The following is a 25,295-nucleotide window of genomic DNA, read 5'->3' as shown; positions in this document are numbered from 1 at the left end:
GCTTTAGTGAACTGCACAATCCTTGAGGGCAACCAACCTTGCTTTCGGGAACTGCAGAGTCCAAGCTCACAGTGAGCCTTCAACTCCAAAACTATGCAGAGCCAGGTGATAACTTTCCTTCAGTTGGGAAGTTGCATAAAGCATGAGAGGCAGCCTCAACCACTCAACCCAGAAATTGCGCAAAAGCTTTCCCTCAACAGTTGCTTGATGCATGAGCTAGTGAGTTGTCCAGTTCCCTTGGGAACTACACAATCTCTCCATGCATGCATGACAAATTTTTACCAAAAAGGTAAAAAATTGAAAAAGCATCCCTAAGAAAATAGGGATCTATTTTTAGCAATCGGAGTTACACCTGAGTTATTTATGGAAGTTGCCACCAAGTGTCACTTTTTCCTAGATTTTGGGCATTTGCGTCATAAACCCTAAATCAACCAAATCTATTAATGGACGCTGCCAAAGCTCATTTTCATATTCAATATTGGAGCTTTGGCATTCTTGAGGAGATATAGGAACCTTTGCCATGGTCGCCACAACTTTTTTGGGTAAGTCTTGCTTTTCTAGTCTTTTGTTGCTTTTTCTATCACTTTTGTTTGCTTGACTTGTGAGAGTGTTGTTTTACCCATTTTATTGAACGAATGCTAGTGTTTTGATCTGTTTTAGATTTTAGAAGTGTTGTTTTAAGTTTTGCATTTTCTTTTCCAAGTGTTGCATGCATAACCCAATTTTTGCACTAATGGTCGTCGTTGCGGCGACTATCTTCACATGCTTCATTGTTCTTCAATTTGATTGATTCCTGCACTTGTTTTGTTTTCATGCATCATAATTCACTCATATATGCACCCATATTCACTTATACTTTCTAATCTTTTCATTTTCATGTTACCATTGAGAAGATCTAGGTTTCCTTTTCCCAGATCTAGCTCTTCCCAAGCATGCGCTGTGCATTTCTGGTTCCCAAGGCTCTGCCTTGGCTCTAATAATTGTGTAGAGGTTACCAAGGCCTAGCTCCAAATATGCACTGCATAGTCCTAGGAGCTAGTCCTGAGCCTTGGTCACTGGGATTGTGCAATGTGTAGTCCCAGCTAGCCTGAGCCTCACTAAACTGTGCATTGCATAGTTCCAGTCAGCATCCCCTCCCCACTGGTAGCTAGGACTGTGTAATGCGCAGGGCTAGATGGAAGTCAATCATGTCTAAGAGCTAGTATTAAGCAATTCTTCCCAGTAGTTGCCCAATTTGTTGTTTAGTATGTTCTTGAAGTGCATTTGGTTTCGCGCTAATATTTTCATGCCATGAGTGTCTTCTCTGTCTCTAGGTACAACAGTTGTTGAGAAACTCTCCAACAGTTATAGGTAACATCGCTTCCAAGAGAGCTGCATCAAAGGATACTATTGAAATTAGCACTAGGAATGCAGTTGAGTAGGTGTAGGTGAGTTTTCTAGTTTATGCAGACACTCAGCTATTCATTGAGAAAGGCATGAAGGTAACATGGAAGGAAATATCCATTGGTCAGGCTTACACAAGGTTGCATGAAGGTACCCTGCATTGCCATATGCGGACATCATCCACTGGATTGTCTCACACACAGATCTTGAGACTATGAAATTTAGCAATGCAAGTGGAACACATCTTGCTACCTTCAAAACGAAGAATTATCATCAGATGTATAACTTACCTCAGCTGGTGAACCGCATGGATGAACTTTTCTATGCCACCCACAACTATGTAAACGTTAGGGATATTATAAAGTGTTGGATGAAGGAGCCGTCAAAGTTTGGATCCACACCCAATCATGTTTACAAGACGAAGTCACTCAAGAAGGCCTACCAATTCTTGATCATCTTTGCATGATGGTTATATGAGCAAGAGAGCATAGAGACCTTCCTATAGAATTGGGTGGTTGTGTTGCACTAGTTGGTGAATGATGTAAAACCATTCAACTGGTTGGATCTGTTGGCTCTTTAGTTGAAATTCCATGTGAATAATGCCTAGCATCTGCCCAAGGATGAGCAAGCAAGATTATATATGTTCGCATATTTACTTGATGTAATCTATGCCCAACATTAGTTTCCTGGCATGGGTTGGATATGGACACGACAGGAACGTGCCATCAATATTTATTGCAATTTTCATTCCAAGTAAAACTACTGAGGATTTATGGTGAGGCTAGCTTACCATTTCATTACACCAGTGTACAAGTTGATCTTTGAGCAGGATCCACCTTACATGTCCCAAGAAGCGATGGAGGCATTACTTAACATTGCAGATTGGTATGCCTCACCTGGTGGCACCTTCATCAAGATGTTTGGTGGAGAGAAGCCTCCACATGTTCTACCAAGGTTTTCCACGAACAAGTTGGTCATGCAAGAGGTCACATATCACATCTCCATAGGGTTATCAGCAGGGCTGCATAGGAGGAAGAAGGCACCATGGCCTGCTCTTCCTTTGTGGATTGGATTGTACAAGATTAAGAGCTTGAAATATGTGGATGCCAAAGCTAAGAAGATAACAAGGTATGAGTTCGACATAAGAGATTACAATTTGTATGATCCCCATGAGATTTGCAAGAACCACTATGCAAGGGTGTATTATCCATGGATCCACGAGGCATGTCATTGGGTAGAGGAGGACCCTTGGAGATATTGTTACAACCACTCCAAGCTCAATAACCAGTCAGCATAGCCACAAAAAGTTGCTCTACAGGTAACACCACCACAGGAAGCAACAACAAAAAAGGTAACAAGAAGTAAACCGTCGCAAGACAAGGGTAAGAGGAATATAGCTGAGAACCTAGAGGCTGAGAAAAGTTACAAGTTCAAAGAAGATCCTCGCATTGAGAAATAAATTTTGGCAGTGGAGGAAAAGAGGCAACAATCCATAAAGAGAGTAGAACAGAGGAAGAGAGAGAAGCAGAGGTTGGAGGAGGCAGAGAGCAAGTTGCAAGAAATGGAGAAGAAGTTGAAAGAGGAACATGATCTAAGAAGGAGGGAGAGGAAAGAGAATCAGAAACAGGAACAGGATGAAGGGCAAGGTGCGATGATAGAGCAAACTGTGCCTATACAGGTTGAGAAGTTAGAAAATATAGCAAATGAAGAAGAGGGTGAACAGATGTAGGATTGGGAGCTTCCTCAGAAGATTGAGCAAATGGTTGAAGCAACAAACATGGAGTTGGTACATGAGCATATGACCAAGATACTGACCTCATGCCAAGAGCATCTGAGGCTACCCCTCATTCTCCAACACCGCAAGTATCAAAACGAGTCTCGTGTGACCAAGGAGAGGTTATTATCCTTTGATGATGATCTGGTGATAGATGTGTACAATCTGTCATTTGATGAGTCGCAGTAGAGGATTGTAGAGGCGTGGAGAAATAATTTCCCAGATGATCACACGTCACCTACATTTATGAAGGAAAGGGTGATAGTGCCAGATGTCAGGAAGCATCCAGTGGTCATGGTTGATGCTACTATGGCTTATGTAGGAGCCACAAGCTCAAATGTCAAGTTCTTGTTAGCAGAGAATGAACAGATGGTTAATAAATTGCAAGTGGCCAAGAAGAAATCAGAACAATCTGTAGGATCCAAAATGGAAGAAATGAGGAAGGCAATACTTTATGAAGTATCAGCTCTTAAGGCCACCATGTGGAAACAATATGACAGATTTGACACCTTGCATAAGGCGGCTGTGCATCTATTTGGTTTCTAACAGCAGAGCAAAAATATTTTCCAAACTCTAAGAGACATACACATTGTTATCGCCCATGTGTAGGAATGGTCAATGAAATACAAAGAAACCTCGCTTCACTTGCCCAAGATGATGAAGCCATAGGCAGATATAGACAAAGGAAAGATCCAGATGAAGATTCAGAACTATGAGTAACTCACCCTGTTTTTCACTAACATACAGGATTCATATGCACAATTATTCAAGGGTTTGGATGTGATGGTGAGGATGCACGAGATCCTGTCAATCGGTTCCCTCATCATACCCATGGAGAAGAACTAAGTCCGACTAGATATTGATAGGTACATGGAGTAGTTAAGGTGAGAGGCCACTAGCGATGACTTGGATATGAGCGCAGAAAATATGCAGAAGTACATTGGTGGTCTTGTCATAGCCAATACCATGCTACACATGCTTAACGATGAGTTGGACAAAGGTTCCCATACCATATACCCACAAGCTATGGAGGCAAGAGTCCGCTACCAGAAAGACACTATCAAGCAGTATGGGGATACCATATCATAGTACCAAGCTTGGTATCAGTACGTCACCAATAGTAATCCAGTGGATGTTGTTGAGTTGGTCTTTCCCCAAACTTCTGAGTCATAGTGTTTTTTCTTGTTAGGCTGTCTCTAGCCTATTTTGTCTCACATGGGTATATGTGGAAAATGTATATTATTTTTAAATATGTTGTAAGTGAAATTCTAAGTGTCATTAGTGGAATGTGAACAATCATTATGTAATGTAATGAGTTACTTGTAAATAAGTTAAAGATTCATGAGGGTAGTCAACGAGTCAAAGGGGAATCTCAAGGGTCACCCCACACTTTGTTATAAATAGAACCTCATAACTCATAGAAGGGGATTTTTGGAGACACGTTTTCGGCTAGGCTTAGGCTTAGAGAGGGCTTGGGAGTATTGTGACAAGCCTTAGCTTCTCCACAACATAGAACAAGTATACTTCTTTGGTGGAGCAGGTGTTCTTGACTGTAATGTTCCACTTTTGGGGCTAGTGGTTGTCAATAGTGTATGTATGGATGAAAATTTCACTTATAATCATATAACTAAGCCAACACATTTTCATGCATATGTTGTTCTTGCAGTTGAATGATTCTAGTTGCTTTAGCAATGTATGTTGTTTAACTTGTAACACATTTTCTTATGAAATATTTTGTATGCAATTGTATGAATCTGGTTGAAGGTGTGTTGTTGGATTAGCCCGTCACTTTGTTTTGTGGACTATTCTGCATTGCAACTTGTGATGTCATTCCACTCGTGTGTTTCTTTTAGACTACGTACTATTACAGGCTTCTAAGGGGCACACTTATATTTCCCCTCCGTGTATTAGAATCTCCATGAATCTCACTTGACTTGTTGGAAGGTCGCACACTTGCTTCCAACCAAAGTCATCATATTTATCTTTGTGCACCACCACGATTAAGGCACTACATTAGCACCCACTATTGGGACTCCTACTACAAATGGTCTGAGGTCTAGTTGATACTTCTTACCGAGGAGATCCCCTTGAATGTTGGCGGGTCCAGCACCGTCAACATAACTTTTATCTATTTCAATCTTAATTTAAAGGAAATGAATTAATTAAAAGATTTATTAGGGAAATACTTTAAACTTCCAATTCATTATATCCCTCATAATCTAATTTCTCCCTTTCTATTTTTAATTGTGATATTTTTCTTCACATTTTCTTTACTAGAATTTAGTTATTTCACGGATTCAATTTTAGTTTTCTTTTCATTAAATAAATTTTTTAGTTTTCTTTTCTTTTCACTTCCTAGTTTTCTTTTCGGTTTACTTAGTAATTTTGATTTGTACATTCTTTTGAATTAAGTTATTGATTTGATTAATTTTCTTAATTCTCATTTATAAATATTTTACACTTCATTTTTATTTGTTTTGTATTTTGCTTTGGTTTTGGTGTGATTTCCTCTTCATTTGGTTAACATACTAGAAAGCATGTATTGCATTTAAAAGGGGGGATTACTTGTTTAATTTACCCCAAAAATAAGTAGTTTTTTAGTTATGGACTAAATTATTTCTTATCCAGTATCAAATATAGTGTTCATTCAATTTTTTTATTTTTTTATTTTTAACATCATTATAAAGAGCATCATCCATTTCATAATATTAAAATTGGCATAAGTAATAATCGAAAATGGAAAAGAAGAGTAGGCTTAGTTTTTATTCACCAACATGTTTTTCCAATCAAAGCAACTCTCTACATACCCCACTTTTGTCACTTGGATGTGTATGATAAATTTCAAAATTAATCATAAGCTATAAAGTGAAAACAAGAAGTTTTAAATTAAAAGAAAACAAATAAACCCATAGGGGTTATGAATGCTTGTCGATGTTTTTAATTCAATTAAAGGGGGTATTTTCACTGATAAAAGCAAAGCATGGCCAGTTATAAAAGAGAGATGAGGAACAAATGTGTGAAAATATTTGGTTTGAATAAAGGCTTAGACCATTGTTTGATTTCATAACTAATTATAACTTTATGTTAGTATAACTAATGAATTCCATATTTATGCTCTTTTGACCTGTTATGGTAAGTAATGAGTATCATTGAATGAATAACTAATCATTTTTACATATTAAGAATTGTACCCTTAAAACGGATAAATGAAAATGTAAAACCAAGATTAATAAGTTAAATAAAAAAACCTCAATATTTTCATCAGAGATAACTACTTCATTCTCACGTGTTGCTATTTGTTGTTGCCCCAACAATCCCCTTTTTATGTTTAAAAAACATAAAATAAAGGGTCCCTCCAATAAAATTTTGAAATATCGCCTTGCTTTGCATTTGGATTCGTATTTTTAGTTATTTTTGGTTTTCTTATATTTTCATTTGTGAGATTTCTGTCATCTTCGTTACGTCAAGACGTTTACAATGATATAATGTTTTTTTGATTTTGACTTCTTGATAAAAAAATACAACCATTTAAAATTTTATATTTTTTTCTTTTGTATTTTTATTTATTTTATGCATTTATTTTAATTTATTTTTTATATATTAATTCATGATGAAGATTATTTTAATTCACATTTCATTTTATATTACTTGACCTCTCAACTATATTAGTTAATTTATGTTATTATTAACTTAATTTAATTATTTTCATATTATTTATTTAAGTTGGGGTCAGGAAGGAGAAAATTGCAACTAATTTCGTTTTAATACCTTGAACTCACCTCACCTCCACGATTGGAATTTTTATTTTTAAATTTGCATTTTTGTTAAAAAATTTAACTATGTATGCCTTTCTCCATGCCATACACCTCTCATAGCATACCTTTCTCCATACTATCCTCTCATCACACACAAAGAATGTTGAGCCCAATGTAATATAAAAACACAAAGAACTCAAATTCTCCCATGCTGGTGGGATATTGTGTTTTGACATTGATGATTCGATAATTTACACTAACTATTCGACAAATTTTCCCATGCACTATTATAGAACTCCAACTTCTAGAGTGAATATCTCGAGCCACAGGGCACAAAATTAGGCTCATGATAGCTCGTTGGAAAGAGGAAACCGAGGACCATAGTCTAGAATAATTTATTTAAAAAAATATTGAATCTAAAATTCTCATAAATTTAATAGAAAAAAGGTTACGTTTTTTATTAAAATGTATTTTCTGGGTAATGTTTTATGAATAAAATTGGATGCGAAAATTTTATATTGTTCTGATTTCATTGATTCATTATCTATCTATAATAATTGCAGAAGCACAACATGATTTATCTTAGATTTGGGGATTTATTGCTAATTTACATGAATCAAATTTTCTTTGAATAATTAATTTTGATTTTATAGTAGAGTTTAGGCTTCTGTGATCCATATCAAGTTTACAAAAGATTTTTCGGCGAAGATCACATGAAACATCATTTGTCGATGCGTTTCGAACCAACCAGTGTGGTTAATTTTTATTTTCTTAGATTGAGATTTTTGCTTTAAGTTTTCATATATTTTTAATAATAGATTTTGTAAATGTTTTATGTAGAATTTGTAGAAGATTATTACCACTTGGAGCTCAAGGATTTATGAATTGGAATTGTAGATGAGAAAGAGGATTATTCAAATCCCAAGAAAATAGAAAACAATTTTTCCTTAAGTTGTCAAGAAACAGACTTTATTTTATTTTATTTTGTTTTCAAATTGAACTCTCTAATTATAAATAGAGGGGTTGTGGAAGAGAATAGAGGGGTTGAACCAAAGTAGAAATAACTTATATTATTGTAGGATTTTTCTTTTCAAATCATAGTCCCAAGAGGGTTGGAAATTGTTGCACTTTAAGACTCTAGTTTTATAATCAATATTTTACAGTCAGTTTTAAAAGACCGATCAAGTATTGATGTTATTGAATGACATCATCTGAATAATGTATGATATTTTAATTATTTAAAGACATTGATGATATTTTACTCTATCATTTTTCTTTATATTGATACCCACTATATGTTGGAATGTGCTTTTGTCCTTTCTTTTGAAATGATCAAGCATATGTAATATTGAGTTATTCTATTAACACAAATTTGTTATTTGTTTAATATGAGAGAATTGACATATATTTTTGATATTCAAAAATATAGTTTATCAATACTACTCTCATTATCGCGATAGATTTATTTTCTATTATTTAGATTAATTTCATTATATGCAAATAAACATTAAAAAACAAAAAAATATATATAATCCTTTTTTCATAAGCTCTTTAAAGCAGAGCCCAAAAATCCATTTAAGTGGCTGAATGGAACCATACTCCAGTTAGGGTTTTCACTAAGGGAAACATATGTAATATTTTCTCTAAGTGCTACATTTGAGTGATTTCACATCTCATTCTATTAAGATAATTCAAGTAGATCCATTCACACACAACAGATTGTATAATTATTTATATTTACTTCTAAGTATGTAGGATGATTAGATTAGATTAGTTTCCTTTTAATTTGTTTTTATGTATATACTTTTGAATTTAGATTAATATAGGCAATTGGGCCTTTGTTCTAGATAGTATATAGCCACACCAAATGAGAAGGGGTATAATTGGTACCTTGATTGGACCAATACTCACTTGTTGCAGGATGAAATATTTCGCCGGTAAACAATGTCTTAAAGGTAGTGTGGCAGCTCACGTAAAGCCTCCTAGCATAATGCTCTTGAAATAAAGTAGAGATTTTCTAGTTATGGCCTTCAATGACAATGTTGGTTATGATATATATGCTTGACAAATGGCTTATCAATCTGACTCTCCTTATGAGAATGTTTCAAGTCTGTGATTCCTTATACTTCATGATGTGATTATGAATACTAATTAGTTAAGAGAGAGTGTTGGAAATTGTAACTAGGTTCAGTCTTTTTAATGACCTTTTGTAAGCATGCCATTGTATATTTTTTATAAAGAAAGAAAAAGAAAGACATAATTTTATTCTATTCAAAGCATGGGTTTCATGCTCAAGTCTAGGTCAAAATCACATTCTTCATCTTTTTAGGTATTTATAGGACTTTTTAATTTTTTTTTTTAATTTTTTTTTTATGTCATGTATTATAGTCCCATTTGGACTCATTGTAACAAAGATAATATTTTTTTTGAGTCAAGAAAAACCATTTATTCCTCCAAGAGAAAGTCGGACTTGTCCAAGTAAAGTTGGCCTAAGGGAGGGCTATTTGACACATCAAGAAAGCTATAAATAAGAGGGACTTCGACTCATTTGGAACACACACTCAAGCAAGTTCAATTTGCAATAGTGAAGAGCGAAGAAGACAAGGAGAAAGAAGAAGAAGTCGAAGAAGAAAGGTATCTTTTGAAATTATATTTTATGTCCACATGTGAAAGGTCTCCTAGGGTTTATGTGCAAATTACAGGGGTTAAAATTGTAGTGCGAATTTGCAATACAAGGTTGTAGATCCTGGGAAAATTGGTTCATTAGAAATAGATATTGTTACTAGGCTGACTTGGTGCTTGAGAGGATCTTGGACTTTGGTCTTTAGGCCTTGGATGTCTCATTTTAAGAAGATTCTATAAGAAGAGAAGTTTTCTTTCTATTTTTTCTCCTTCGAGGGGTTTTTCCATGGCATGGAGCCTATATCTTGTGTACATTGTGTCTTTGTGATCTTCATTATATTGATAATTTCTTGATGAACAAGAACTAAAAGATGTAATTAAAGACCAAATAAAATTACAAGTAATTATCAAGTTTTAGATAAAGGAAATATGATTGAAAACAAGAAAAAAATGGATAATGAAATAATAGAACTAAGAAAAAATAAGCACTGAAAGTAATACCATGTAATTAAAAATTGAGATGTAACAACAACTAAAGAAACCACTTGGAACCATGCAAATTATTGAAAACCACTTGAAACCATGAAATATTTAAAACCACTTGAAGCCATGTAAATTATTAAAAACCACTTGAAACCATGCAAATTATTGAAAACCACTTGAAAGCATGGCTTATTGAAATTTTTTGAAACCACTTGATTTCATGAAAATTATGAACCACTTTCACATTATAATGGTTTAAGATAACCCAAAAAAACTAAGGATGTGATTTAACCAAAGAAAATTGTTACATTTCCATATATTATTTACATGATTTATGATTCATAGAAATTTATTTACAAGAGGGATTAGAAAAAATGGTTGTCACATAGGTGCTCCAAACCTTATAAACATTAGTTTGATTGATGCTTGATATCCTTGTAGGAGTTAAAAGAGAGAAAATATGTCAAGGTCTAGAAGGATCAAGTGTATCCCTCCTTCCACTGTGCATGTTGAGAAGACATTCTTTGTTAAACATGTAACAAGATTACATTTTCGTGATGTCTATCATCATATATAACATTTAATGGTTCCTTTTATCCTAAATGATGGTCCCTAACTTTGAAAACCCTACAAGTTTCTTCTTTCAATCCTCACATGAAAGTTATGAGAATATTTTAAATAGAGCATGTTTAGTAAAGACATACAAAGTGTAATGTGGATTCATGCTTGCAAAAAAAGGAGTGTATTATTGCATATCACTATAATGCTCCACAGAAGGCTCATGTGATTAATCAATTTTAAATTCGTAAATAATAAATGCAAAGGAAATAAATTAACATGCATGCATTCATGATATGCTAGAAATATTTACAATGTATATATTCTTGGAAACATAGTTACCGATAAAATGAGAAAATTACTGAGTACCCATTTTTTTGAGGTAGCAAAAAATCACTTGATTTTGAAAAGTGGTGATTCAAAATACACCCACTTTTTTGGAGCACATTTTTGGCACTTTAAATTTTTGTATGAACATGTGTTTTTTAAATGTTAGTGATTTTCATGTTGATTTTGAAAAGTGTTGATGCAACAACAACCCCTTTTTTTCTGGAGCATATTTTTAACACTTTAATTTTTTTTATGTATCAAGCATGAACATTTTTTTTAAAATGTTAGCAATTTTCATACTAGTTTTGAAAAGTATTGATGCAACATCAACCCTTTTTTTTAGAGGGCTTATTTTTGACATTTTAAATTTTCTAGTGTACTGAGTGAGCATAGTTTTTTTAAATGTTCATGATTTTCATGCGAATTTTGAAAATAACCATTTTTTTAAGGCATATTATCTACACTTAAATTTTCTTGATGTCTTAAGTATGCACAAATTTTTTTTAGATGGTTATTATTTAACAATTGTTCAAGTTATCTTATTCATCTTCTTGTTTTTTATCCTAAAATGTTTGTATTTTAAGGGATTTTCAAATATATGTTTTTTATTTTTTTGCAATGCTTTTTTATATGGAATTTTTAATTACTTTTGCAAAATTAAAAAAAGAAAAAATACGGACATTGATATTTTGAGATTAAGATTTTTTATAAATTTATATATAGTTAATTAATACTTTAATACAAAAGGATTAATTGTTACTTAAATGTACTAATTTTATATATATATATGAAAAAAATAGGAAAAACAAAATTAAAATTAAAAAAAAAATTGTAATTTAAGATAATCTTTTATAAATTTAATTTAAAAAACAACTATATAAAAGTGAATTAGATAATTAAAAAAAAAACTATTTTTTTTTTAATATATAAATTAAAATAAAAAATTATATTAAACAAGCCTTTACAAAAAAAAAAAAAAAAAACCACTAAAAAGGAAAAATCTAAAAGAAAGTGAGTTAAGAAAAAAATTTAAAAAAACATCGTAAAAAATATAAAATATAAACATTATTAAAAACAAAAAAAAAGATTATTTAGAGTTTATTAATTTTTTGTTTAAATTTAAAAAAATTTAAAAAAATTTATAAAAAAATTTAAAATTTTCAAATTTAAAAAAAAATAATTTAAAAAATTTAAAATTTGAAATTTTTATTTAAAAACTAATTTAAAACATTATCTCAAAACAATTTAAAATTTTATAATTTAAATTTTTGAAAAAATTTAATTTAAATTTTTGAAAAAATTTAATTTAAATTTATTTAAATTAAAAAAATAAAAAAAATATTAATATTTTGCAAAAATTTTATTAAATTTTGTTTTTGTTTTGTTTTTTTCTAATTGGACCTCAGCCCCAGCCTGGACGAGGGCTGATTTTTGTTAAACACACATGGGCAACCACAAATAGGAAAGATAAAACATGATAGTACAATTTTTATTAACAACTGATATACATTTATAGTACATATTGTGACCGTTGGGTTTCACATCCCAAGGTATCTTGGACTACTTTATCTATTCGGCTTCCACACTAACCCATTGAGGATTAGGTGTCCAACATTCCCCCCCTTAATCCGAAGGGTTATGTATGAGTCCAAGAAGAGAGTTGTAATACAAAATGTGCAAAAATGCATAGCAGCACTAGGCTGAATGTGCTCTCTGAAATGTTGGTATAAAGGGCAGTGGTTTAAGGATGACCACCAACACTGGAACGCTTAGTGCAGTTCGAAGAACTCTTCCAAAACTGGCAAGAAGCTGAAGCCTTCTGCTAGAGGAAGTGCTCCTATTGTTTTGAAGAGGGAAACCTTCAACCATGAAAGGGAGGTCTCACCTTGCATAAAAGGGAGAACTTCAACCTGAAAAGGGAAGTCTTAGCCTGTGATGGTTTAAGGATGACCAACAACTCTAGAATGCTTAATGCAATTCCTGGAACTCTTCCAAAACTTGCGAGAAGATGAGGTCTTTTGCTAGAGGAAGTGTTCTCAATTTTGTTCCTGTAATTCTTCCAAAACTGGCAAGAAGCTGAAGTCTTCTGCTAGAGGAAGTGTCCCAGATTACCAACTGAAGGCATGCTCATGGGCATCTTTGTCTTTGGCTACAACTCTTAATCTGGTGTGACAGGTTGTGGCTCAGGCTCGCTTGATGTGACTTTGAAGCTTGTAGATGACCATTATTTCCCCCCTTGTCAGATACAAGGTTAGATGATGGAGAAAACTCAATTGCAAGACTGTTCAATACTCTGGAACAAGTTCTGACATGTGTTTGGAATATCTTCTTGGCTATTGATGCCCATTGCCAAGAAGCGATCCATCCAAGATGAATCTTTGTTCTTGTAGAATGTTTATTTCTGAAGCATCTGTGTGAAGAATGACTGGTTTTATGACAGTGCTTACATGGATGAAGATCAAAACAGTGATCTTTCAAATGGCCAACTCGGTCACAGTGTTGGAATTTCACAATCTGTTGTTGTTGCTGTGGAAGAGGCGCAGAGTCTGGAATACCTGGAGGTGAACTGTCATGAATGAATCCAACACTCTGAAACTGAATGGGCTTTGAGTAGTCTGGAATATGAAAGGACATGTCCTTGTCATATCCAAGACCAGTTCTGTGCTTGTTGTGGACAAGCTGTTCCCAAGGTCTAATGATGGGCTTGGGAAGTGTAGACTAAGTTTCTGCATCTGCATGTACAATTGCTGCTTTATTGGATACTAAATCTGAATGAACTGTAACGTTATTGATTAGCTGTTGATGGGTGATTGTCTCAATGTTCTGAGTAAAAATGGGTTCAGAATGATGTCTATTTTGATGTAGCTCTTCTTGTTGTAGCTGTGATTCAAGCTGCAAAAAAACAATCTTTTCTTGTGCATTATGCAGGCAGGTCTGAATGTCACAAAGAGTGTCTTTGTTGATGTTTACCATCCCATCGTCATTGGATTGTATCAAAGTATTTAATAAATCTAATACATCATAAATTAAAGCCATTGCGACAAAAGAGTACTGAAGCAGCTCTGCCTTTTTTTGTAAGCTAGAGAGAAAAATGGAAATTAATAAAGTGGCTTGGATATAAGTCTTCTAAAAAATCTGCAGCAATGAGGTGATGTCTCTATAAAGAGACCAAACTGTTATATAAATTGTCTGAAATTTTCTTCAACATTTCTTCACGATTCACTTATCTTTTATCACCATCTTCAAAGATTGCACAAACTAAATATATCCAAAAACGAAAAAAATTAGCAATGGAATCAAAACCTCCACGCTAAATTTTAGCTCCTCAAACCAAATCCTTTGTCTCGAATCTTTGATGAATATATGAAAACTTCCAAAAACCTTATAGCTGTGTGTTTCAAGACCTCCTGACTCAAAATTTTGAACAAACAAACACTAAACTGTACAGACTACTGATGCACAACGAATATGTGGTCTCTGAAATATATGTATGTAGCTTAAACTGGAATTTAAGCTTCAAAGAGAGAGACTGAATCAATACTTCCACATAAACATTCAATGCACCACGGCAGATTCGAACTTCACTATTAATATAGATTCTCTGGGACTTCACTGTTAATAAATGATGGTCTCTTGGACTTGAGGCGTGTAATGTTCTGAATTCTAGTTTCTAATCATTATAGCATGAGTGGAGAGCCTTGTATTGAGCGGCCTGGTTGCAATTTCTCCCGAGTACGTGAGAAACTAAGAATCGTATTCTATAACCTTAAGTGGTAGTGTGCGTGCTCAAGATGTTGACTTCCTTCCACAAATTGCTAGTGATGGTTGGAATGGAGATACTGTAATCTATGCTCATAGAGCAGGAGAGCTTGTTTTACCTCCAAAAGGCGCTGCAGTACCTATTACATTGAAAGCGCTCGATTTTAAGCTTTACATGGTGACTTCTGCCATTGTAGTCTTTGCTATGCTAGCTACTAGCTCGTCCAATTCATCAAGGTCCAATTCATCATCGTCTTTAGCTAGTTTTTGCTCCTTTTCTTCAGTTGTAACCCAAAAGTTGAGGTTTCTGCCTTTGAATGACTTGGGTTCTTCTTCACCTCCTTGGCCCAATCTTCTTTGTCTTCCCTATTGTACTTTTCGTAAGCCTTGGCATCATCAACAGCCCGATCCATTGTCGCAAACAATTGCCGGAACATCTTCTAATTCTGCCAATTATGAAAGAATCCGCAGCACAGTTCTTTGTACCTGTCCTTCTTTTCTTTCTAATATACTGTAGTCAAGACTAATCATGCTGTGTTTTCCATTATACTTGCATCTCAGACTGTAATATTTTATCGCTTTCTTAGCCTCTTGCTACCTTCTCACTGCGGAATTGGATATGCGTTCAAATTTCTTAATGAATTGAGCCACCACATTCGTAATCACTGCACAAATGGGCTGCGTCCATCCACCAGGCTACACACATGTTTGCACTTACCTGATGTATTCACCATGTTCCATCATTTTGACTTAAACTCTTGATCGATTGAAAAATACTGCTGGCATCCTCCAGAATAATGCCACTTTTCAGATGCCAAATCCTGATTCATGATAGATACCAAACAACTGAGACGGTAATAGTAGTCAAGCAAATATTTAGCACCCTTTATGTGTGATAATTAAATGGACACTTCAATATCTCATTGATTTTGAGTGCATAATAAATGTCTTTAATTTGTGCAGAAGAATATTTCAGTGCTTCAAATGCCAGTTGGCATGTCTGGTCAGAATTCTTCGCTTCGATGCCAAGAACCTGAAAACACCGCAATGCCTGATAGGTTTCTTGGAGACACTGAATTCTGGAGACACCACTTGGTTGGGCAAATTTTGAAACGGTCTCGTGCAAGTCTGTATGCAATTTCGCTACTGGAGGACCGATTGTATGGGAGTGAAATTCAAGATGTAGAGCAGAGCAGAATTCAATATGTGGAGCAGGAGCAGTGTATATGGAGTTAATGCAGAGTGTATTTATTGGTGCAAAGATAGTTAACGCAGAGCGACCAACTGACTCTGGTATGGCAGTTCAGTGAATCAGAGACCAAAAATGGTGACCTGTGGATTTCGAAGGATATAGAAATGACAACCAAAAATAGATACATGTGGATTTCAGAGGTCAGGAATGTCAGGATGGTAGGATAACGGCTAAAATTGGTCTTTCTTCAACGCAGAATACAACTGCAACAATCGAACACAAGGTGAAATAGATAGAAACCCTGAAATTTATGCACAATGACAGAGAGAACGCACACAAGAGGAGAGAGAGTGCACTGATTCTATACGCTGTGGAATGAGTGGTGAAATTGGGTCATGAAAATGCCTCGACACTGACACATATACAGAGGGACAGTCCCGCCTCCATGGGAACCGGAGATACAATGACAGGCATGAAATGGAATAAACATTTTTGAGCTAATCCTGGAACCTTCAGATCACCAGGCACAGGGACATTCAAAATGTTTAGAATTTCTTTAACCGGCATATTGATTTTCCATTCCAACATGTGGATATATATGCCTTCAAACGTTTTGTATTCCCGTGAATTTTTCTTAGACTTCAAGCTCAACGCCAATGCATGAATCAACGAGTAATATGATTGCACCCAGACTTCACAACGTACATAACATTAATGGTCAGAGTAGGTAGCTTGAACATAAATGAGCCAACGCGCCAGGACTTTTAACTCTCAATGTTTTTGCACGGCCTTCAAAACATAGCAGAGGTCACATTTATAACCAAATTTCATAGTCCAGGGCATACGTTGCATATTTAAATATGGACCAATGCATCTGGCTCAGTAAGACCAACGCATCTGCCTCACACTATTTCAATGCTTTCCATACACCACATTGTGGTATTCATTCAATGCACCAAAAATTATACATATGCCAGCACAAATATATACAACGAATTCAACCATATATAAATATTTAGACCAACACGTATATAGAGTTTTGATTAGGAGCAGGCATATAAACTTCAAAATGTGTACCACTATTTCAATGCTCTATTCCTAGTAGAGCTTCAACACCAGCGCATGAATTAATCAACCAGAAATATCACTGCACCGAGAGTTCATGACCCACATAACATTAATGGTGAATGTATAGGTCTAGTTGAAGAAACACAACAAAAGGCCACAAGAAAACAATGACTCAAATATGAACAGGACCAGAATTTGCCTGCTCTGATACCATGTTAAACACACATGGGCAACCACAAATAGGAAAGATAAAACATTATAGTATAATTTTTATTAGCAATTGATATACATTTATAGTACATATTGTGACCATTGGGTTTCACATCCCAAGGTCTCTTAGACTACTTTGTCTATTCGGCTTCCACACTAACCCATTGAGAATTAGGTGTCCAAAATTTTTTTACAACAATAATAATAATAATAATAAATCTTAAAAAAAATCAATTAATTACTTTTTTTTTTTTTTTTTTTAATTTTTAATTTTTAAAATATTTTTTTTTCAAATTTTCATTTAATTTGTTTTAAATTAAAAAAAAAAAAAAAATTGACTAATTTATAAATAATCTTTGTATTGTTTATTATGTTTATATTTTTTTATAGTTTTTTTTTAATATGTATATTTTTAATTTTTTTTTTAACTCATTTTCATTCAAATGTTAATCTTTTCGATGGTTTATTATTGATTATTTATTATTTTTTAAAGGTTTTTTAATATACCTTTTGATTTTCATTTATTTATTAACAAAAACTAGTTTTCAATTTATTTTTATATATATATATATAGATATAATTATATAATTAGCTTTTATTTTATTTTTATTTTTTTTCCTTAAATATATATATATATATATATATATATATATATATATATATATATATATATATATAGTTTTTTCTTATTTTTATTTATTTATTTTAATTAATTTTTAATATTTTTTTTAAAATAATATTTAGATACAAAATTTTAACTATTTTTTTAATTTATTTTAGTTGTTTTATTTTATATTTGATTTAAATTTTACATTTTATGTACAATTTACAATGTTTATATTTTTTAAAATTTTTAATTTATTTTTATTTAAATTTTTTTTTTTTTTTTTTTTTTTTTTTTTTTTTTAACTTTTTTTTTTTGTTTTTTTAGTTTTGAATTGTTTTTTTAATATTATTTTTGTTTTTAATTTAATTTTAACTTTACGATATAAATATTTTATTTATTTATTTTTAAATTCATGATTTAAATTTTTTATTTGACCTGATGATGAATTATAATAAGTGGTTCGAAGCATGTCGACTCTCAAAACTATTTTATGATTTCTCTGAAAGATAATTTATATTTATTTTTTATGTTTGATTTTTTTTGTCATTTTTTATCTTTTTAATTTTTTTTTTTTATGTTTTAATATATTTTTTTATTTATTAGTCATTATTTTTTTTTTTTTTCTTTTTTTTTGAATCTTTTAATTTTTGTTTTGCTTTTTGTTTTTAATTTTTATTTATTTATCTCTTTATTTATTATTTTGTTTTATTTATTTATTTTTTTGTGGGTTTCGTGTCGATCATCAACTAGCAATCCAACCTTGTTATGTGTCAATTTGATAGTTGATTTAAATTTATCGTTATAATGGACAAGTCCGCCCCACAACGTATCAATTTCATGGTTGATTTTTAAGATTTCATTTCAATAGGTCAAGTTTGCCTACACCACATGTCAATTTGATGGTTGATTTTTTAATTTTTGTTGAAATGTGTCATGTTGTCTTAGGATAAGATTTTAAAATAGCTATACTTTTAGCATTTAAAAAAGAAATTACTCTTGGTATAATAACTCTTTTATTTAGGCGTTCATTTTTAAAGATGTTTTGGTCAAATAATTTTTCCATAATTCTATGGTTGAAATATATTGAAAACTTAAGGTTTTTGCTATTGTGAAATTTGGTTTCAATTCCACGGTTGAATAATTGTCAAAATTTTACAGTTTTTCTAAGTCACGATATTTTATCTTTAATGCTATGGTTGAAAATAATTATAATTATTTTATCTTTAACGTCATGACTGAAAATTGTTTGTATTTTATGGCTTTTCAGAGACATGATATTTTATCTTTAATGACATTCTTAAATTTTTTTGCAATTTTAAGGTTTTTCAGCGTCTTGATATTTTATCTTTAATGCCATTGTTAAAAAATGTTGAAAATTTACCCAAAAAAAACTTTATTCTAGCATCAACACTTTTTGATTTCAAGGTGTTTTTTGCACCAACAAAAATGACTTTTATTTTTTTTGACTATTATTTTTAAAAAATATTGAAAATTTACTCCAAAAAAAGTGGTGATGCATAATCAACACCTTTTGTTTTTCGGTTGTTTTCTCAATTTTTTGGGGGTTTTTATTGCTAGAGTTCTCATTTTGAGGTAATTCTCGTTTGATCGGTGACTATGTTTATACGGTGGAAATCTAATGTTGATTAAATTCATCTAGTTTTTCTCAACATGTAATCATGAAACATATTGCAAAGTATGGTTCAAAAGTAAAATAGAGGAACTTTATTTTAACCTTTGTTAAGATTTTATGAAATTAATGGAAAACATAAAAGGCATCGGATATCCATCTTTACATGAGCATAAAAAGGTTCTTTGTAGAAACATATAGTTTTATAAATATTCTTACCTTTCCTTGTTCCCTACTTGATTCTTGTGCTAAAATTTCCGTGTACATTCTCCCAAAAAGAAAACCCAAATTACTTGTTCCCCTCTTCACCACAAATAATATCAATGTACATCTATTGTTGATAAGACCTTGAAGCATCTTCCTTGTTCTGTAAATCCATTAAAACCTCTATCTCTTGATTTAGTTTTGTTTCCTTATCAACAATTTCATTACTCTTCTCATATTTCTCATTCCACATTTCTTTCACTTTTTATTTGAAATTGTGAAATTCTCTGTAGCTAAAATAAGTTATTCCTTTAATAAAGTTCTTCTTACTATAGTTTTATGGTAATTTTAGTTACACGCTTTAAAACGCTAAATGATATGGCGCTTCTAAAGAAGAAAACATTTTCCAACTAATTTGATCTTGTATAGTAGGCTTTCAAATATTAACATATTTGAAAACTAGTTGAATAGGTTCATTCTTGTATCATGGAGTGTGTATTTATCTATTGTATGGATTTTTAGTCACAAATGATCTTATATACAATTAAATTTTTATAAATTGATATATCTATATATATATATATATATATATATATATATATATATATATATATATATATATATATATATATATATCTATATATATATATATATATATATATATATATATATATATATATATATTCTCTCAGGAAATAAACTTGGCCCTTCAATTTGCGAATCACTAGCTTGATTTTTCAAGAATCTCCCATTCACTCGAATTCAAAAGATTTTCCATATCATTAAGTTAGTAACAATTCCATCTGAAATATGGATTTAGACTTCCTAGTTAAGAATTTAAACTTAATTTTTATTAGTATTTAGTTCAATAACCTTGCAAATTATTGTACAATATCTACTTCATCAACTTTGTTAAATATTCATCCTCTTCTCATTTTCGAGCCACTCTCTTTGTCTTCTTTAATAAACTCTCCAAATCTTATAACTTTTTTCATAACACCTATTTACAGTAGGGATCACTTTAGTTTGGGATTTATATAGCCTTTTGAGGGAATGAAAATTTGTTGCTAAGAAGAACTAATTTTTAAAAAGGTCAAATGTTTCACTTGGTAAATGTAACTTGTTGTAAAACCAAACAAAGCTTCAAACCTATATTTACTAGTAAAATTTTGGGGTTATATCTAACAATAGATCACGTTTATGACATACCCTTTAATCCTATGCCCAAATGGTTAATTTTTTTCATTTCTTAAACATGTGTTAGGGGCAGAGTGAAGAGAGATTATTGCTTCTGGGACTAGATTACTTGAGAAATTGATGTATTGACAATTTACTATGCATTTTTTCTATTTTCATTCTTAACACCTATTCTTTTTAAATAATTTCTCTCTTTCCTTCTCTTCTCACAATCCCTTTTAGTTGGCATTTGATTCTAATTCAATTTTTTTGTGAATGAGATATATCAACAAAAATATAATACCATCCTTGTTGTAGAGATCACTTTAATTTTAGGATTTATATAGTCTCTTGAAGAAATGAAAAAGTGTTGCTAAGAAGAGCTAATTTTGAAAAAGGTCAAATGTTTCACTTGGTAAATGGAGAGATGGAGTTAGATATATTAAAAACTCTAAAATATTAAAAGATATATATCTATAAAAAATAAAAAATAAAAAAATTATTGTTTTACATCTTTAAATGAATAAAATAATTCCTTTTTTTTAGTAGTATGGTACATTTTCTTGAAATAATTAATTAAATACAATAATTCTATATAAAGAAGTTTAAAATATATTAGCAATTTTGAATTATGATATTGGGAGAACTATAAAAATAAAATAAAAATAAATTATTTTAAGAAATTCAATATTCTATTTTATTAAACTTTTATAAAACTATATGACCACTCATTATAACTATATAATACATATTTCAAATGACAATTTTTAAACACTTAAATTATAATATATCATTAAAATTTATATATAATTACTTATTTTTTTTCGCCAACATCTAGTCATGATTTAACGTAAAAGATAAATTCAATTTTTATCATTAAAATTTATATATAAATGACTTAATTTTTCATTGTTAATATAGGATCATATTTATAATGTAAAATATAAATATAAGTGCAAATATTTTACAAATTGCATACCTTCAACTAGTTTCCGAATTTCTTATCTTTACATGGGGGTTCCTCTATTGGGTGTTCTCAATTGTGACATCTCTTATTCATTTAAATCATGATTTATGCATAAAAAACAAATTCAAGCTATTTCAATGGCTTGGTTTGATGAAATTTATTTGTTCATATGCTTAATCTATAATGATTTCATGAGACTCCAATTTGTTCTAGGCATCAACATGTATAAGTTGAGTAAATATTAATAAAATGCATATTAATTAAGGTAAGTATACATATATTTGAATGGTTATTTTGGAAGAGTTAATTAAATCAATTTACGTAATTCAATTTAGTTGGTAATGGAAATATAATGTTTCCCAAAGCACTAATTTTCCATCTCGCTATATGCTCACATATAGCATAATTTTGAAAAGTAAATGGCCTATTATTTGTGGACATATTTTCTTTTGCAAGGAACTAACATCACATAGTGTAGTCACATGAATTTTATTAAAGAATCATGAACCACATATCCACATACTTGCAATTCAAACACTTTGTATGTGCAAGTTATTCACCTTTTACACACCATCACTACTAACTAATTTGTTTTACTAACCATTGCAAGTAGATTAATTGCTTAAATTTTACTTAGAAAATTTTCACACAAACATAGCTTAAAACTAAGAGGATTTAAGTAAGTGACCCTAATCCACATATATTTTTTACTTGTTTTGTTCATTCCATTTCACACCATACCTATCTGAGCTAGGAGGAAAGTAAGTAGCCTTAAATCCACAAATCTTTTTACTTGTTTTTCTAACCAAAGCTTTTATTTCATTCATTTATTTTGGGATGGGGACTGGGTGTTAGTAAAGAAAGAAAGTAGGCACTGCCTCCCTTGCATCCTTGTGGTGAACCTGTGGTGGAATCTGAACCCTTTCTCAAAGCACTAAAGATTCCATCTCCCTCTATGCACACATAGCATAATTATTAAAGAAGTAAGTGGCCCAATATAATCCACACATAATTTCTTTTCTTGGAAGGAATAAACATCACATAGTGTAACATGGGGAATTGTATTAAAGGATCATTAATTGCATATCCACATGCTTGCAATTCAAACCCTTTGTATCAATGCTATTCACTTTGCACACACCGTCATTACTAACCAATTTGTTTTACTAACCATTACAAGTAGAGAAATTGATTATATTTTACCTTGAAATATTGCAATTGCCTTGCTACTCAATCTAGCCAAAGTCTCAATCCATCCATAACTCTTGATCGAGCTCCTAACTTGGGTACAAAGGAGCTTGATTGAGGGCTTGTTTAAACACTCAATCAATTTATGTTTAAGCCCTTAAAGAGCTCATTTGGGTGCTTAAAAATTGATTGATAAAGCGATTAAAATTTCTCAATTGAGCTTCCTTCTTTTCCAAAATGCACCCTCGCTTTGCCAAAAAGTGTAACCGAACTCCATGCTATGATCCTTTACTCCTTTTAGAAATTTACCCCTTGCTGGCTCATTTCAGCCTTGCGGAGTATCCATTGTCCATAAAGTTAATGACATCATGCCATCACATCAGTCATGTCATCTTGAAATTTAGTCCTTCAAGGTCTCATAAGGTCTTTTAGGGTTTTTCAAGGTTTCATTAGGTCATTGGGGTTTCCAAGGTTCCAATAAAACTCCATTCCATTGCATAAGACAGCAAGTAAAGGGTGATCAAATAACATCTCTTCACCATGTGAAGATGATTTGTAAAGGGAAATTCTTATTTCATCATGTAATTTTATGTTCATTATATGTAATAAGTATTGTTCCTAAGCTGCCAACTCAATCTCTATATGCCAACTTCATTAAAGCAAAGTCAAATTCAAAGAGTTCTCAAAGACCATCAAAAGATTAATTTTTCAAAGGGAATATTTATGTGAAAGGGTAATGTTTCAAAAATTTATGTTAATTCCAAAGGGAGTTGTCTTTTCCCAAGGGTGTCCAAATCATCATTTTCCACAAGCACTAAACCCTAATTTCCTCTCCCACTGAGCTAGTGTTGGCTATGGAATCAGAGCCATATGAGCTATGGAGGCCTAAAGGAGGTCATTTCAACAAGTATGAGTCCATTCCAACTCATAAACATCATGTCTCCATCATTTTTCAAGAATTCATTTCAAGTGACAAATTATTTGCCACACATAAGGCCAAGTTTTCTTCAAACTATATTTCTGACCAAACAGAGATAAATTTGACAAATGTGAGAGAGGTTTTTGTCCATCACAGGCAAAGAATAAAAAAACTCCTTCAGTGTTTACACAAGTGTCATGGTTTTGAAGAAATTTCAAAAATACAGTTGCTACAAGAGAGTTGTTGCACTTCTGGCGTGACCTTAGAAAAATCAATTTTTATCCTAGCTGGAGTGTCCAAATGACTTTCTTGATGAGTCAAATGACAATGAGACAGAAAGAGCTTTCCAATGAGATATCATGAGCTCAATTTTGAGTTGAGTAAGACCTCCAAAAGTTTCCTGCAATAGCACACTTCATTTTTGCACCCTCATTCTGCACTTTTTGACCAGTCTTGGGACAATTGATTTTGGATGGGTTATAATTGATCATGTTTAATGCTTGATAGGTCCATTGTGTAGAAAAGAGAGATATATTTCCAACAAGCTATCACAGGCTCAATTTGGACTTCGAGAAGGCACTCAAAAGTTGATTTTAAGTCGGTGTTGTGCACTTCCTTCTAGAGCTACGCATTTGCCCAGAAATTAGCAGCATGGTCAAACACGCAACGCCCTAGGCGTTGTGCACTTTTTTGAGGAACTTTTTGAAGAAATGGAGACCACCACTGGATTCATAATGACACATACATCTAACAAAACCATGTTTCCAGCACTGGTTTGCAAAACTGGTAGGTGAAAAGGGAAAAAAACCACTAATAAATCATGTTTTTGCCTCCTTTTTGGCCCAAGCGCCACGTGTTTGACCAGTCTTCGGAGAATGAAATTTTGGAGGGTCAAATCAGGTCCATTTTGGAAATTGAAGGCTGATTTGGAAACTAGACAGGATAAGCTTTCCAATGAGCTATCTGCGCTGCGTGTTTGACCAGTCTTCGGGGAATGAAGTTTTGCAGGGTCAAATCAGGTCCATTTTGGAAATGGAAGGCTGATTTGGAAAATAGACAGGATAAGCTTTCCAATGAGCTATCCTGGACACTAGGAAGGCAGGAAAAAGTGTGTCTGAAGATGGTATTGCGTTTTTGACACAGGCGCTACGCGTTTGACAGAGATGTTGCGCACTTGACAGTTGGTCTAGTTTTTCACTTTTCTTCTCTAGATTTGTTTTTTATATATGGGAAATCAATATTTTACTGATTTAATTGATAGTATTGATGTAATTATGGTCTTTTACTATTACCTATGGGTAAATACATTAGGTTAATAGTCTTCATCAGGTCAGATGAATCAATTGCAATGTAATTAGGGATGAGTCACTTTGACCACCCTACACTCTAGCTATCAATTTAGATTATGGCGGAATTGCTCCTCTTCTCATGGATTCGACCCTTGTGGTTGGGAGGAGTTTGTTTTGATGT

Source organism: Pinus tabuliformis, chromosome X, assembly GCF_031772625.1.
Source record: "Pinus tabuliformis cultivar Carrire ecotype Pingquan chromosome X, CPIR1, whole genome shotgun sequence".
NCBI lineage: Eukaryota > Viridiplantae > Streptophyta > Pinopsida > Pinales > Pinaceae > Pinus > Pinus tabuliformis.
The sequence above is the reverse complement of the archived record's forward strand: the minus strand, read 5'-3'. Positions refer to the sequence as shown.